Consider the following 17,030-nt stretch of genomic DNA (forward strand, 5'->3'; position numbering starts at 1 on the left):
GTATATTTAACAACGTGGTGAACACAGTGCCGCTTCTAGTTTATACGGCTGGTCGCGTGACCCGGTCACCCGCAACGTAGACAGATTGCAAATCATTGTTTATCTGCAAGTATTTTTCGCTGCATTAATCGTGAGCTGATGAATTAATTTTCATTGATCAAATCGACGTACCATTGCAACAAATTATAGCTACGTGTATGTACAGTTCGTTTTCCAATATCATCAAATAATTTCTCATTCGTACAGTTTCATCTGCCGCATTAGCCTCAACGTAACATTCACGTACAACAATATTTATAACAATTTAGAGGCCTTGTTTAATCAATTAACTGCTGGATGAAGGTCTCCCCTTGCCATATTGTTAACGGGGAAATATTTTGACGAGACATTACCACGCTGATCAGTGTAAGTTGGTGAAGGGAAGACGTCAGGATCGCTTCACATATCAAGCACCTAGGATGATATCCGGTCAACAGATTCACAGTGAGGTGTGCTGCGTCACCGCCACCACCGCCGCCACCCACCGTTAGCACATAATTTGCCGACGATTCGCTAAACGTTCAAATAATTGATTCTCACAAGCACGATTACACGTGCATATCACGAGCGTGATAAGCAATTTCCTCCAACGAGTCCACAGGATGCCTAACGCCGCGCACGCTGACCATGACTGGACTATTGACTTCCCAAGGAAGTACAATGCACGGACTCATCAAACTAATACATCCGATGGAAATGCACAAATGCACATTGTGGGGTACTATTTTTTTGGGGGTGGTGGTGGACGGTAGAATGAATGCGTATGCTGGGCAAGAGGCCTCGTCCTTGCTCCCCAATAGTTTGCTCGCCTCACCACTTTCCCCCTCGCCTCTACCACATCGCAAATTGTCCCTGTTAGAAATATTAAGTCTCTGCTCTTGGGGGGCGGGGGGGGGGGTGACACACAGACGGACCCATTCCCCGTCGCCTCTGAGGCTGCAAGTGCGTGTCCACGTGAATTAAAATCTGCTCCGCCTCTCTTTGTGGCCCTTGAAATGAGTGAAATGTTGTTGTGGTCGCCTCTGATGCAGGACGGCCGTAAGGCTCAGCGGTCCTAATGCACCGTGTCAGGTGACTGAGCCAGCAGCTCTGTGATCTCAAGGTTCAAGCCTTCGGGTTGATTAAGGCAGGAGGAGAAGAAAAAAATAAAACTTCGCTCCACTGGGCCACGAGGGTGCTATGATGTAGCAAGTTTGATGATCTTGGCTCGGCCAGTAACTGCACGACTTTTAATTTTTATTTCTTGACCGTATTTCCAGTCAATTGGGACTACGAGGCTCCGTTATTTCCTTTACGAACGAATACAATGCATATTTAAAGCCTTGCCGTGTTAAGCCCCTTTACATTAGGGAAATTATTTTACAAATTGTTAAAGAAATTGTTTCTGGGAAAAAAAGAAAAAAAAACCTATTGATATTACTGGTGGACTGTTATTTAAAACTAGCCGAGGACCCATACTTTCTCTCACCCAATTTTTGTCAAATACCTTCGAATGTTGCTGTGAATGGCCCTGGTGAGAGTGCCTCCTCCCCCACCACCCCCCCCCCCCTGACTTATTCGGCTTTTGATGAGCGTGTTTTCACTCTCTTTAGGCAATCTCAGTGTAGCCGTCCCTTCGTCGCAAATGGTTTTTGTTAATACGACACCGAAAATGGAACAAAAACTGAAATTGCACGCGGAAGCATGAAGAGATGCACTCCTATTTTTAGCAGCGCACATCGCTGGTCCGTATGAAGGCCAATAAACAAGACTGCTGATGGAATGGCGAGACCTCGCTAAGGAGGACACTAACCGTGGAGACGGAGCGATTGGATCGGCTCATGTGCGGGAGGAGGAAGATGATGCGCGCCGTCGTAGGATTGCGTGAGGGATGGCAATAGCTTTATGGAGGCCTTCATCCAGCAGTGGAAAGACCACGGCTCATAGTGATGATGAGAGCCCTTTGAGAATAATTATTTTTTGAGAGAGAACTGGATCATAGTTTTACTTGTGCACGGTAAGAATTGGACATTGTCAACCTACACATGTCAGAGTCACGTATGCCTATATTTGACTATTCAGGGTGGTTGTGTATTTCCCGTGGCTTTTTTGTAATTAGGTTCCACCTTATGAGATTTTATACGACCGACCATATATATTGTTTCTTGAATAATTTATCAAATTTTAATCCTATCTGCAGTTCACGTTTCGTGTGTGCGCTAGTTACTGTGGCCTCCAGGTTATGTGGTTTGCAACCAGTGATGCGCATGCCATGGGAGGTGGTCTGCAGACTGGTTGCAGATACTAGGGCTGAGAATAGTTTTCATTAAGACAAATATATAATTGGGGCATGGTGGTCCCATCAAATGTGTCTTTTTACACGTTTTCATTTAACTCACTCTGTTGTTGTTGTCGTCGTTGGTGTCATTTTCGTTGTATCCTCAAATCTTGTAACTCAATTTTAACCCACTTCCCAATGTGGTATCGACTGCAAACTTGGTATATTTATGTCATACTAATGACAACACTATATTCTATCATAAAAAAATATATAGTTTTAAACATTATTTTTTATTTTATGTTTCGGCTTGGGTCTAATTATCCACGGTCAACTGACGTTGGCTTTGATCGGCCACGGCCCCTTACGTTATGGCAAGCTTCGGGGCCACTTTCTGGAGTCGTGGAGTTGTTGCATTACTCGTACGGTACATTTCATAAAAGCGTGTTTTAAAAAAAGGTTTAAAAAAATATTACTTATTTGTTGGACGGCTAGCAGTCGTGTGCAGGCCCGGGAAGGTTTATTGACAACCCCCGTTGTATTTTATTTGACGTTTCCTTATACATTTCTTGACGTATGCAGTTGTTTCTCAGTGGGCTTTACATGGTAAGATAAAACATAGTTGAGTTGTATTTGTATATATTTTTTAAGCGATTGGTTTACCTTCTCTATACTTTGCATTCATATCGCGTTATTGTATTGTAGTTGTAACGTTCTGACCCCTGTGAAAAAGAGCTTTATAGCTCATCGGATTCTTCCAGTACGAATACATATTCTGAACGCGAACGTCTGTTGACGCACGTGTAGTGGTCGACTTGACGCGGACAACTTTCTTGTTTTCTCCGACACCACTTTTATTACAAATCTTCACATGACGTCTGTGACTCTTCACATTACGTCTGTGACTTTTCACATTGCGTCTGTGACTCCGTCATTCCGCTTAGCCGCAGCTCGCTCGCCGAGCTCCGCCCGTCTCGCTCACTCCGCTTCCTCCCCTATCCCTCACTGTCACTCTGCGTCGTCCCTCTCTCTCTCTCTTCATCACTCGCTGTCTCTGTCTCTCTCCCGCTGTCTCTGTCCCTCTCTCCGTCTCTGTCTCACGCTGTATCTCTGTCTCTCTCCCGTTGTTTCCGTCTCTCTCTGTTTGTCTTTGCTTGTCTCTGCTTCTCTCTCTGTCTCTCTCTCTGTCTGTCTCTGGTTGTCTCTGCTTCTCTCTGCTTGTCTCTGCTCTACTGCTAGCCTGTTCTGTCTCCTATGTCTTCGCTCCGGGTTCTCCCCGACCTGCTTCGTTCCAGTCCCAGCGACAACTCAACTCGTTCTTCCCGTCTCCCAAATATATCCCCATTCTCATTACCAACAAATCAATTAGGCCGCGTGCCCCCGACGCCCCGCGTCCCCCCCTCCTCCGCACGTGTTACTTTCCCCCCTCTATCCCCAGACATTCAGGCGCCACTCCGCCCTTGACAACAACCCCAGACAATCACAGCCGTGCATCGCTCCCCGGCTTAATTGGCCCGTCATTACCGCACAGTTAACCCGCCGCCACACCTGGCCTGTCCGACGTTAACCCCACTGTCCATAACTCGCGCGTCTTTACCATCCCCCCCCCCCCCCCCTGTATGCGCGTGTTAATCCACTACACGCGTATTGATAATACACCATACAAATGTATTCTTATTATTACATTTAAGTGCATTTCGTTTACATGATTGTAACGCCCAATTAACACCAACACCCGCGGGATGACGCGATCGAGGTGGTGGGTGGAGACGGGAGGTGGGGAAGGATCGCGCAGAACTTTGGGCACACGACGACGCTCAAGTTTACAGACCATGTTCAGAAAGCGTCGTAAATTACCACTTTTTTGAGGCCACTTCCCAAGGTGGTCTCTAAAGGCTTATTTACAGCCATTTCAAGCCTAAGCTGCTTCAGCCCTGGATGAGGCGTGTGCTTGCGCGCCGCCAGTCACGCTTGTTTAGTGCCGTTCCTGAATCGGCCGCATGACCACGTGGGGATATATCATGAGTGGATTTTGTTTTTTACGTATCGTTTTATTAATATATGATTTTGGGGGGGGTGGGGGTGGAGGGGGGTAGGAGGTGGGGGGCATTTCCCCCCAGTTTTTCTTCCAATCGTTCGATCGGTGTCGTGTCGTGAAATGACCAACCCGTTTGGATCCATCGCAGAGCGGTGTTCGGCAATGGCCCGCGGAAGTGGATGACTCAGAGCTAACCTCTGGTCCACACGGAGGAGGAAATCACTTTCCCCGCCCACTTTGCTTACGAGAGTAAACGTTCGAAGCACATGCAGTCCAACGCTTATTTAAATTCTCAAAGCCGCACTGTCTGGTGAGCGGGCTGAGGACGTCAACTCACTCAGTTTCATCACCGGGTGACTGCCTGCATTGGAGCCCTGGAGGATTTCAGCTCGACGATCTGACATCTGGGCGGCCCGGCCACATCCCACGGGTGTTGGATATGCCGCGCACAGCAAGTTTATTATGTTTGTTATAACGGCAGTGATTTTGGTTCGCATCATTGTTCGTATCCTAGTTGTTCCATTCGAGTCAGGTGATGAGGCGAATACATTTTTGTTGCAGCGATTTTTTAAAATATATATCGGCAGAGCGAGCACACACGGCATGTCAGAGGATGACCCTGCTAAATGGCTCCAAAGAAGCACTTTGAGAGTCACTTTAATGGGCCTCTAAACACAAGACACTGCTCTTTTATACTCTTTAAATCACTCTTCATCAAGTGTCAATGAAATATATAATTGGTCTCCCCCCCACCCCCAGTGTTATTGTGATTGTACTATTGGCACCATTATCATGACACCGAGTGTCCATCCAGAGGTTTTATACAGCCATGCTTCACCCTGTGTTAGGGAGTAACCTTTAAAAGCAGATATCAGAGATCTGCTTTTGAGATCCCTTCTAGTGCATTTTAAAAAAAATACAAATGCGCTACGAAGGGGCATAGCTACCCAGATGCCCCTTCGCAGATAAAACGCTCTTCACGTGCTAGTCAATCCAATAATTCCAATTATCGCAGCTGCTGGTTAGCAAGATTTAAGTGTAAAATCATGTGGCATTTTGTTTGCGTGTGCTGACATTCTCCAGTGACTGCCGTGAGACCATCCACGAGACCATCCGCCCACTGCACTCGAGAATCTTCGTTGATTACGGGCGCCTGAAACCTGAAATCAAAAACCTGGATCTCAGTGGCGCCCGCCCAGTGCTCTGACCTTTGACTTCCGAGCCGCTTAACCGCTTCGTTAAATTTCACGCGATCCTTTTCTTTTTGCGAGCAAGTTTTCACGGTTGACCTTAAATCGAGATGCTACCCTTGCGAGCGTCGGGCTCTCTGCCCGATATGTACCGCGCGCCGTCCAAACCATTCGGCACAAAGACGAAGATCCCCCGTATGGCCTTAACGGACTCCATAATATGGGTGGTTGGGGCAAGTGATGTTAGCGAGCACCTATGAAGGCCAGAACGGCACACGAGGGGGTGGGTGGCCAGCACAACGCCCAGCCGTCGTTGTCTCCCTAATAGCGATGTTTTTACACGCCGCACCAGGTACTCATTTGAGGCTGAGTCGACCTAGGGGATGCACAGGACCGCTTCAGATAATCGTCACTAATGTTGGCCATGAGCGGGAATCGAACTCGGGTCGCCAGGTTCGTAGCGCAGCGTAGCGCTAACCACTGCACCACCGCTCTCCACACACTACCACCATAGGGCACAACCACAGACACACACAAAACACCCACGAAGTGGTGGTGGTGGTGGTGGTAGTGTACGTGCTCGTGGGTTATTCCCGTTGAGCATGATGGGGACAAGGGGAAAAAGACCACGCGAATGTCGTTTGGATTTTCATTGAGATGGGACGGGGGGGGGCGAGGGGGGGGGTCTGAAAGCACAGGTGCAGGTGTCTGGAACCGGGGCAAGGCAGGAGAGGTTTCCAGGGATTAAAACGCTCAGGGATTTCGATTGAGAGACTGCACATCCCCCAGGCCCTTGTGTCCCAGTGTCGCTCGGAACATCTGGGCGTGAAGTCACGCAGCCTTCTTACACCTTCTCTCCCCACAGCAGGAGGCATCTGTCTGCTCGTTTGCGGAAGCGTTTGTCTTCCGTATAATTTCTTGTGACGAGAGACTTTACCCATGCCTCAACCTTCACACAACAAATCGGGCTTCACTAGCTGCGCATTGTACGCGCAATTGCAATCTGCTTTAAAAAAAAAAGGTGTCAAAGTGTGGAGCGGGTGCACGCTAAGCTTACGCAGAAAATAATAGAACACTCCCACTCATTGACAGTGCAAATCGAGTGTGTCTCTTCATGACGTTTGACTGAACACTGTGAAGTCCCACTGAGCTACATGGCTCTTCTTCAGAAGCGAAATGGCTTATCACCTAAAAATGTAGAGCAGCCAAGCACTCAAAACGTACGTTTCTAAATGTGGAGGGAAAAACCGGAGGATGCGGAGAAACATCGACACGACCACGGCGAGAGAGACGCCGCACACTCCAAACATACAGCAGGCGAGGTGGTTGACATCTCACCACGTGGCTGATGATTGTTGCTTCAGGAAAAAAGCTACTTCAAACTGTAAGCTCTCTTGCACCTCCTCAGATAATTCACACTCCACTGCTGGCTGGCAAAGTTACCTGCACAGGAATTGAATAAAAAAAATATAAAAATGTGCAGCCCTGAAAGTGTTTGCTCACACCACTCCTGGCGAAACGGCCTCCGCTAGAGGAAGCTCTAGGGAATACTCTCTAAAGGGTATTTGGCCTACTCTTACACACTGGCCAGATGTCTTCTTTAAAGCGGTGGGAGTACCCATGCTTTACCCCACCACGCCTGATCTGCAGGTCGACTAACTGCGGTGAACCCCATTTACCCCACCGGGTGGACGCAGGTTTGAGACAGATTCAAGAAGCTGGCACCAATGCCATGTAGTGTCCTGGCCATTGCACACCACTGCGGCGGGACCCCACATCCCTGCTTTGCATATTTGTTCAAGTTGACGGTTGGCCGCAGACATTGCAGCGTAGAGGGCGTAATGATAGAGCATATTTAAACCATCTGGGAATTTGCGCCCGCCAGATGAGAGAAAGCTGCCCTCAGCTGAGCACAAAATGAGTTGCGTGGCACCTGGGCCTGTGAACAGTGGACCAGAGGACAGATTTATTCGTTCAAGCACACACGCGCACACACGCACGTGCTCCCTCTCTCCCCGCGAGCGCGGATATTCGCACGAATCCATACACGCACCGCAAGTGATGAACACGTCCGTGCAACACATTACAAATGAAGAACGTACGACAAAACTTTCTCACCTGATGCAGAACCACATTGGCGAGGGTGGCACGCACGCGGGTGGGGGTACCCGAGCCAAGAAGAGGTCTTTGCCCTTCACGCCGCGACACGTGCCCTTTGCAGCCTTTTAGAGGCAGCCAATTACAGCTCCTGTAATTTTATATTAAGCCTGCAGCAAAATGCAGCCTTTCCCGCTCGTTCACAGCCCCTTTGCAGCGTAGCAAAAAAGTGGCACGCTGACCCCCATGTCCTCTTCAACCCGACCTGGTACTGACGACGGGGGCCCTATTTTGCACTCGAGTGATTGGCTTTGCCAGCCAACGCTCTCTTGATACGAAACCAGGATTTCATAACATTTTTGCGAGCGAGCGAGCGAGTGAGCGATAGAGTGAGCTGAACATGTTGCTGTATGCTGGAACATTAGCCGAGAGTAACACCTGCGTGATATATTAATGCTTAACTAACTATTCGGAAGAGACCAAATTATCGCAGCTCCATAGATACATTTGATTAAAAACAGCGCAGCCAAGATAAATATGCATTACTAGTTGGGAAGTTTTTTTCTGTAATTTTTTTAATGTATGCTTTTGTAAAACTCAGTGATTAAGGAAATGTTTTTCTTTAAATACCTAAATTACCCATAAACACCTTCCCACACGACATCAACCACTTGTGACCTAAATAGCGTCCAGTTCGTGTCTGTAAAGTTTTATACTTTAATTAGTCTCTGTGTGTGTACACCAATTCGCGTGCGTGCGTCCGCGTGTTTGTGGGAGACATTTCAGTCAGTTAACCAATTACTCCTGGGCCTGACCTGTGACCTCCTGCCCGCAAGCCTTCGACACAACACGTGACCATGAAATGCCCCTCGCCTGGTTAGCAGCGCTGCGGTGACGTCACTGCCACAAAGTGGCGAATGTTGTGCGAATCAGACCTAATTCCTGACCATGTGTAAGTAGCACAATTGGTAATTGGTATCTAAACCGGACCCGAAACTTTCCGAGGTCAACTCGGCCTAAAATGACTACCTGGCGCAATACGCCATAAAACGCAAGGCCAGCATTGAGGCTCACCGCCACCAATGTGTGATGGCGTCCAGAGTGGTTGCCTCGCTCTCTAAATGCCATGATAAAATTAGGCAATGTGAGTGCAATCTTTAGCAGCGATGGTCACCGACAATAGTTGCCTCCACAGGTTTACACTGTAAGAAATGTCGTTGCCCAAATGTGGACAAATCTGATCACCGCTCCCCCAGGAGGCAACTGCGCTGGAAACTTCCAATTAGATCGGAGACAAATGTCTCATGGCTACCCAGAGGTTGTGTGTTCTGTAGAATGATCACCGTTCATCACATTTCTCCAAAAACTTTGCGTGCATTGCCGATACACAATTCCATCTGTCCTACTACTACGATGAATTGCAATATTCTGCTCAAAGTGAATGTGTTGACGATGATTATTGCCGGGCATAATTGTCTTTAAATTGCCACAGTGACTGCATATTATGGCCTTAAGACTAAATGGGGGCCTTTGATTTTGACAGGTTTGTAGTTTTACACGTGCATTATATCTCTCCATAATAATTACAGCCCCTTGTCAATAGGCAACTGGATAAATGCTCCCGAATACTGTGTTGGTCATGGGAGTTGTTTGACCATACTTCACCAAGCAAGTCTGCTTGGGTTGGTGAAGGCAGCTGGGGGCAGATGTGTGGTCGAAAGCGATAATTGAAAAAAACAATTATTCAGACTTACATGCGCTTATTTACATGCCTTTGTAACATCAGAGAACAAGGACACAATGATTTATATGAACGGCAATATCATTTACATGCTTAGATGTCGGTACAGTATTACCAATAGTTAATAGTTAAACGACACATATTTGCAATTATACGTACTCGATTTAATATATAGAGCTCAAAGTTATTTGAAAATTACCTCGGTTTAATTGGTACGTATTTAAGTTCAGTGTACAAAACACCTACAAATTAAATGGTGGCTTTTTTAATCCCACCTTCTGCGAAATTGTTAATATTCCAGAGTGCGTGCATGTGTCACACATGCTTACTACTCAATTAATACTCTATTAACGGTGCAGGAATGTGATATTTTATCGCGTGCAATACGGGATTGTTAGTGTGCGTTTGTTATTTAAGCTTTTGTGAAATACATCATTTTAGAAATCGGGTGATATAATCAAATTGTGTGGAATAACAATGACACTTCACGATACAACGGTCGTATGCATGTGCAGTTGTGCCGTAGTTGCCCACACTGCACACACTAAACCTCGCAAGCCGAGTTCAATTCCTCGGTACTGTGGGTCAACGTCAGTGGCACGTGATATTTGAACTGGTTCTGTGCTTACCTTTCACTGACCAGTGTGGTGAAGTATGGTTAAAGCAACCCACATGACTGACACAGCATGCAGCGACCTTCATCCAGCAGCGGAATGGCATAGGTTTGACAATAATATTTTTTTAATTGTGCAATCTGCTTATATATTGGGCATTTTGTCCAACTTCTCAGAACGTAATTTCTGCTTGATAGATAATTAATAAATCAGTTCGCTTAACTTTGAACGTATCTGACTACCAAACTAATGGACCGATTTTTTGATGGGCGATGACTCATTCTAAAGGTCCTACTCTAATTAGAAATGGACCTGGCTGCCCTGACAGTTTTAATGTATCTCCTTGACCCTGAAAACTCGGAGAATTGTAGTACCACTCTTTAATGATTGTCCTGCGAAGACGAGGTGACATATTATACAACCGGTGGCTTTTACCAGGATTGCATGCACGCTATTGAAATATGGGGGGGGGGGGGCAGTGTGGGTGAATGCCACGCATTTTCCTTTACACATGGCTCCAAAAGTGTAATTCCTAAGGTTGTCATCTAAAAATAAAACAACAATCATGATGGAAATACTCTCCAGGGGGCCTCGCTTCAGCTTTCCCTAGCGGGAGACCCTTCTGGCAGCGGCGGCGTGAGCCAGAAATCACAGCAAGAGCTGCACCGGTACATTTTTTGTTTAAGGGAAATATCCGTGTCACTCTCCATTGATTAACATATAGAAAATCGATACTTACGCTCGCAATGAATTGAATCGTACGCGTGGTAATTGGGTATTCATGATTCGTGTCAATTATAACGCACGTTATCTTTAGGCTAGTGGGCGAGAAAGTGAAAGCGTACAAGCAACTCACAACAACTGAGCAATAATACGAAAGGGATGATTAAAAAAATGAGTTTAAAAAGAATCGATTCATAACCTGATTCGCAAATCGTCGGTGGGACGAGTTGTTAAACATGTACTTAAACCCTGATGATTCACCCCGTAACTTTAACTCAATAATCTTGTTTGTATATATTGTGAAAGTAAGTATCATGATAATGCACTCCTTACAATGTATATGTATACAAAGACAAAGATCCTCCGCAAAGCTTTAACAGACTATAGGAACAGTCTGTTAAGGCTATGAAGGCCGGCACGACACACGAGGGAGTGGGTGAGTGGCCAGCACCACACCCGGCCGCCTTTGTCTCCCATGTGGCGATGTTTACACGCCGCCATGCCAGCTACTCATTCGAGTCGACCTAAGGGAGACCCAGGACCAATTCTAACAATCCGTTACTGGTGTTGGCCGTGAGCAGTCATCAAACTCGGGCTGCCGGGTTCATCGCGCAGCGCGCTAACCACTGCACTAACAAATACAATTCCCCTTCGCATACGCCGCAGCGTCGATTAATCTTCCTGCTTCATTAAAACACCTAAAGGCGATGCACCTGTTCCCCGGCGAGCTTCTTCAGTTGCTCCGAGCTGGGCTCTGCGCCTCTAAGTCGCACGGACTTGAGTCGTATTTGCGATATTTACTGCGTTACAAGTCTTATTATTATCATCATCAGTAAAGAACAGATATCAGGTCAACGAATAAGTGCATCAGGATACCTCTGGCAGGCACAACCACAGCTCCAAGCAGATGGGTGAGAAACCAACATTCTTTACTGTCCATTATAGCCATCTCATTGTCCCATGGGGTGTCTATGTCGCACAGGTGACTCCGTCTCTGCACGATCCATCAATCCTCGCGTCGCTGGATCGCGGGCGTGCGTCACCGCGTGCCTGCCCGCGGGCGCCGCGTTGAACTTCTTTCGCACCGTACGTAGCCAACCGTGCTAATCGGTACAGCTGCGCGTTGGGTAACGAGGCTGGCATCGCGGCGCTGGCTGGCCCCCTCTGAGTTGTGCCACGCGGGAGGGGGTGGTGGTGGGGCTCCCTGACACGTGCGGAGAGCCCTGCTGCCTGTGGCGTGCGCCCGCCACACTTCACTACGCTCAGCTGCAGCACTCACGTCCCGAAGAGCGTCTGGGTCCCCAGTCGGTGCCCGCATGCGTGACCATCTCCCCACCTCCCCCCGCCCCGCTACTCACGTGGTTTCTCTGGAGCGCGCTTCCACCCTCGGCCAGCGAGCCCCGACCAGGTGGCTCAGCGGTGCAGCGATCGGCTCGCTATCAGAAGTTTGTGAGTTCCAAGTCCGGGTTGCGGAAACGGTTGACTCGGCTCGCCATCTCTCCAGATTCAATCAAATTTGTATCGCTTTGTAGGTGGGTGGGGGGGGGGGGGAGTCGACAGTGGTTGTCGTGCGGATATACTTGCCCCCTCCCCCCCCATCACAAGAATGTGGAATTTCCACCACTGGTTTAGGCCTGTAAAGAGAGAGAACATGAGCACCGCCTCAATGCTCATTTGAGCAAACACCATTTAGACGTTTGTTTTAACTTGCCACTGCGAGTGTACGTCGCAATTAAATGTGTTGCATTTGTAAGAGTCGACGCGTGATTTCTCGTTGATTTTTATCCCAAGCGGGCAAATGTTTGCCGGTGCTCACCCCCAGACATCTCTGGCTGAAATTAAGCTTTTGTATTGATAATAATAATAATAATAATAAATGTGCCCTTTATGTTTTGCCACTGCTGGATGAAGGCCTCTCCATGCTTTGTGTTTGTTTGACCGCATTTCACCACGCTGGGAATCCAACCCAAGTTGCTGCTTTCAGGGCACAGTGTGCTAACTATTGCGATGGCGGCCACCCAGTTGTGTCCATACGTGAAGAGTTTGAGAAATCTAATCCTATTATAAGTCACGTATTTTACACCAACCTAAGGTTCGGCTCTTTTTTTTTAGCTTCATCTACGTTATGGGGGTTGCCTGTCGTTGAAGAAAAATATAATCCACTCATGATTATAATTCACAGATTTATAGTCAGGCAATCCACTGCTGGATGAAGCCAGTTGTTGTGGTTGATTTACCAGGAAGGGTTCTTATATCACCGCCGATGTGGAATTGAATTATGCTCACTCATGTGCATTGCGAGTTTTCACCACTTGAGTGTTCCACCACTGCAGCCCCCTCCACATCCCCTCTCGCCCATTGAAATATAACTTCTCAATTCGTCTTCTCCTTAAAAACAAGCCATTCCTCCTTGATTAAAACTATGACAAATTGGAATCAATGTTGAAGAAGCCCATTAATTTGGAATGTGAAATTATTTATCGCTCGAAAAAAATCAGAAAACATTATTTTTTATATTGTTTTCTAATTAACGTGTGCATATTCATTGACGTGGCATACACCTAAATGCAACGAATTATTATGCCAAAACAAACGCCCACACAGACGATTTGAGCATTAGGGAGCTCAAAATAATGCTTAATTGCTACTGGAAAGCAGGAGCAATGGCACACAACATGTTGGGTACGTCCCAAATGTGGTAACCAAACAAGAGAGTTACGTAAAAAATGCCATCGGTGTTTCGCCTGATAACCAAGCGTGCTTCGCCACTGCTAAGTTCCCCATGTTGCTACTGTACCTCGAGAGAAGCGGTGGCGAGGTGTTAATTCCCTCGCCTGGTATGCAGGAGGTTGTGGGCTCGATCCCGGCCCTGACGCCTGTTGTATATTTGGAGTTTGCGTGTCTCTCTCCCCGTGGTCGCGTGGATTTTTCTCCGGTTCCTCCAATTTTTCCTCCCAATATTTAGAAACACGAGTTTTGAGTATTTGGCTGCTATACATTTCCGCATCAAAAAGCCCCTAAGTTGAGCGACCATTTGTGGCTAGGTCGCTTCTGAAAAAGTGCCGTGTAGCTCAGTAGGCCTTACAATAGCTGGTAAAATAAAAATTAGTAGAAGCCCTCTGGAACACAATTGCCTTTCTTTTTACTCTCCATGAAAAACCCAGAACTTAATAACTCTTTATCCACGTTCACCGACTCAGCATTGGCCCTGATTAAGAGCGTTCATTTTCCTGTCTTCTCTGCTGAGCAGGCATCCATCATGGGCTTCGCGATTGCTCATCGGGGTAATGGGCATCATGAACAGGGTTTAACTGCGTTAATAATAACATTTGTTGCGTCGTGTTGTGGAGTTTATGTGACCAATACGCCACGTGCTGTGTGTGTGTGCACGTATGACCTGTCTCGAATTCCGATATAAAAAATTTCATTCAAGTTGACAGTGTGCGATTTTTTTTTAAAGATGCGTCCTGCAAGGTGGACCTAGACGACCATCGTTACCAAGCAAAGTCCCCAATGGCTCAGTTGGCAGCTCACCGCTCACTTTGGTATCCAGCTTCCAATATTTCTCATCTGATACACAGATACAGAGTACATACTCATTATTGACCGATGTAAATGATGGTGTTTGAGAAGGGTTAAAACGCCGTATTATTACATGTACATAGTCGAGTCTAATATTGCAACTAGGAAGGTACAAAAACTTTTTTGGGGCGAAATTTGGGCTCCAAACATTCTGGACTGGAGGTCGATTGGATTATGAGGGCTCTCGTTTTTGCGATCGCGGATCGATATCCAAATCACTCAAGCACTTGATTGCCACATCATTAAGTTCAGTCAGCATTTTCGTTCCACCTCCCCGCCGCCACCGTTGCAAAGTGGTCGACAGCGTGGACGGCCATTTGCGTGAGCACCTCTGCTGGTACAATGTAAAGGTGTAAGGTGGCGTAAAAACCAGGGGCGCATCGGCGTCTAGAAAGGTCATTCCCAATCGTTCTGAATTGAATTCAGATATTTCAGCACTTGCTCGCCAGATACCCGCGCGTGAAGGAATAGGAATGCAGCGCGTCTGCGAGGACGTGCAACGAGAAGATGGAGCAACCCCCAGGCTCTCAGTTGCATTGTGACATTGCAGCACGCTGAGAGACGGTGGGAGTTTGGGGAGGCCTTTATTATCCACCAGTGGATTGACGAAATGCTCATTGTGATGACCCTCGTGCTAAACACATGTAGACAAACTATAGGATTCCCCATCATCAGTAAAGAAATTAATTTTCGGTGTAATGTGAGGCTAAAGCCAGTAGAACGCTGACAAAGACCACTCCTGATAATTATTATTATAATTATTATTATCAGGATACATACGCCTTAATTTTAAACTACACGTGATTACCTTAAACTAATTTGAATCGTTTACGAGCACCGTTGTTTTTTTTACTCTATGTATGTCAAACTAAATTGCTGTACAATATGGGGGGGGGCGGGGCGGCTTATTTTCCGCGCGAAGTTTCAGTACATTTGAAGGCTGACCTGGTCGGTAAAAATATTTACCTGGTCAAAGAGCCGTTCGTGTTATTCGTTGGTTCACATTTTAAAGGCAAATAAAGGCGGGGAACAACAGCACTTGCCTCAAATGTTTAAGGACAACCCCAGCATACTCTTTGAGAATGGAGGACTTTGAATGCTCCGCTGATTCGAGCAAATACATCGAGCTTTGAAATCACAGAGTGTGTGCCTCATTACAATAGCAGAAGCGAGTACGTAGTCACATGGAATCAAAGGGCCCCTATTTGCTTGGATGGAGCTATTGTCCCTCCAGAATCATACAGATACCTCTGTTCACCCTGCGTTGTCGTAGAATTCTAAATACAAATTTGAACACCTCTATAGCACAATCAAGAGGAGGGGGATAATGGTGGAGCAGTGGTGAGCGTACTGTGCGAGAAAGCTAGCAGCAACTCAAGTTTGATTCGCAGCCAGAGCCAATATCAGTGGTAAGTATCATCTGAACCAGTCCAGCCAAACCAGCACCCACAACTCCCCCCCCCCCCCCCACTACTCCTTCATCAGCGTGGTGAAGTATGGTCAAACAACCCTGATAACACTGCCATAGCATGGGTCGGACTCCAATCAATTAGTGGACTGTCAACTGGTAGCTGAAATAAATGTTTTACCCATATTCGCAGAAGAAAACATCGATACAGGAAAGCAGTAATTGTCATGTATGCGTGCGTGCTTTTGAATAGATTAATTGACCGATTTTATTTTGACCATCAACAAAAAAACATTTGCAGACATTTATAATCAACAGTTGTTAGCCACCGGGCAGCCAGATACAACAAACAGTTTTCAGCCCAGCTGGGCGAGAGAAAAGGTTAATTAAATGAATTACAACAAACAGATTCATCTTTGCCGTACCTGGTTGCGTTACCCCCCCCCGCCTCCCCCATTGACGGCTCGGGGCCTCCCAGGCAGTGTGCGCGTGTACGCCTGTGCTGGGCCTCCCCGAGGTTGACTCAGCCTCAAATGAGAACCGGGTGCGATGTGTGAACATCGCCACTGTGGGGAGACAAAGGTGGCGGGGTTTGGCGCTGCCCCCCCCCCCCCCCCCACTGTCCTGTGGCGTGCCGGCCTTCATAGGTGCTGCTGCTACTCTCTACTAACGGCACTTGCCCCGAAAGTCTGTTGAGGCTATACTGGGTGGGGTGGGGGGGAGTGATCGTTGCCTTTGGTGCGTGCGGCGCTCCAACACCGCGTGGCATAGCAGATGCCACGCGGTACCACGCCGCAGAGGGCAATGCGATCGAGGAGCAGAGCTCACGTGTAGAGAGAGAGAGACAGCGAGAGCGATACTCGCAGGGGGACGCCGCCGACTAAATGAGCTGTTTCTCAAACTTTTCAGGGAGGAGGGCGTGGGAAGAGCCGAGGTGGCAGACGTCACGTGAGAAACGCGGTTAAAGGAATAAAGGAACAATAACAAAATATGGAAAAAAATGCGAAATTCGTAATTTTTACATTTTAATTCATGTAAGCAGTCTCTACTGATGTGGCACGGTGTTTTGTAGGGGTTTTTTTTGTGCATTTTCAGGAGGCGTGCTTTGATGTGGCCTCGCGCACGGGACACTGATGTGCTCAAATGCAGCGGGCGTTGTGTTTTTGACCTTAACCCGGAATATTTTACTGTTACAAGGACAGCCACAAAACAAGGGTTGAAGAGTCATTGATTATTTTTTACAAATTTGATGTTCCGTGCCATTCTTATTTTCTTTCACCAGTTAAGGCTCACTGAGCTACATCGCTCTTTTTCAGAAGCGACCTGACCACGAATGAGAGC

At 47.2% G+C, this 17,030-nt stretch overlaps 1 long non-coding RNA gene across 2 annotated transcripts in view; it reads right to left on the reverse strand.

Annotated features, from left to right (window-relative positions):
• Nucleotides 1-17,030, reverse strand: part of LOC142929129 (uncharacterized) — a 138,088-nt gene that overhangs the window by 50,589 nt on the left and 70,469 nt on the right. For both annotated transcript variants that reach the window (XR_012945293.1, XR_012945294.1), the window contains exon 3: nt 12,058-12,333. This is a non-coding gene — a long non-coding RNA (uncharacterized LOC142929129). The remainder of the gene's footprint in view (nt 1-12,057; nt 12,334-17,030) is intronic.

Source organism: Petromyzon marinus, chromosome 25, assembly GCF_048934315.1.
Source record: "Petromyzon marinus isolate PM22_M1 ecotype Great Lakes invasive population chromosome 25, UKy_Petmar_22M1.pri1.0, whole genome shotgun sequence".
Taxonomy (NCBI): domain Eukaryota; kingdom Metazoa; phylum Chordata; class Hyperoartia; order Petromyzontiformes; family Petromyzontidae; genus Petromyzon; species Petromyzon marinus.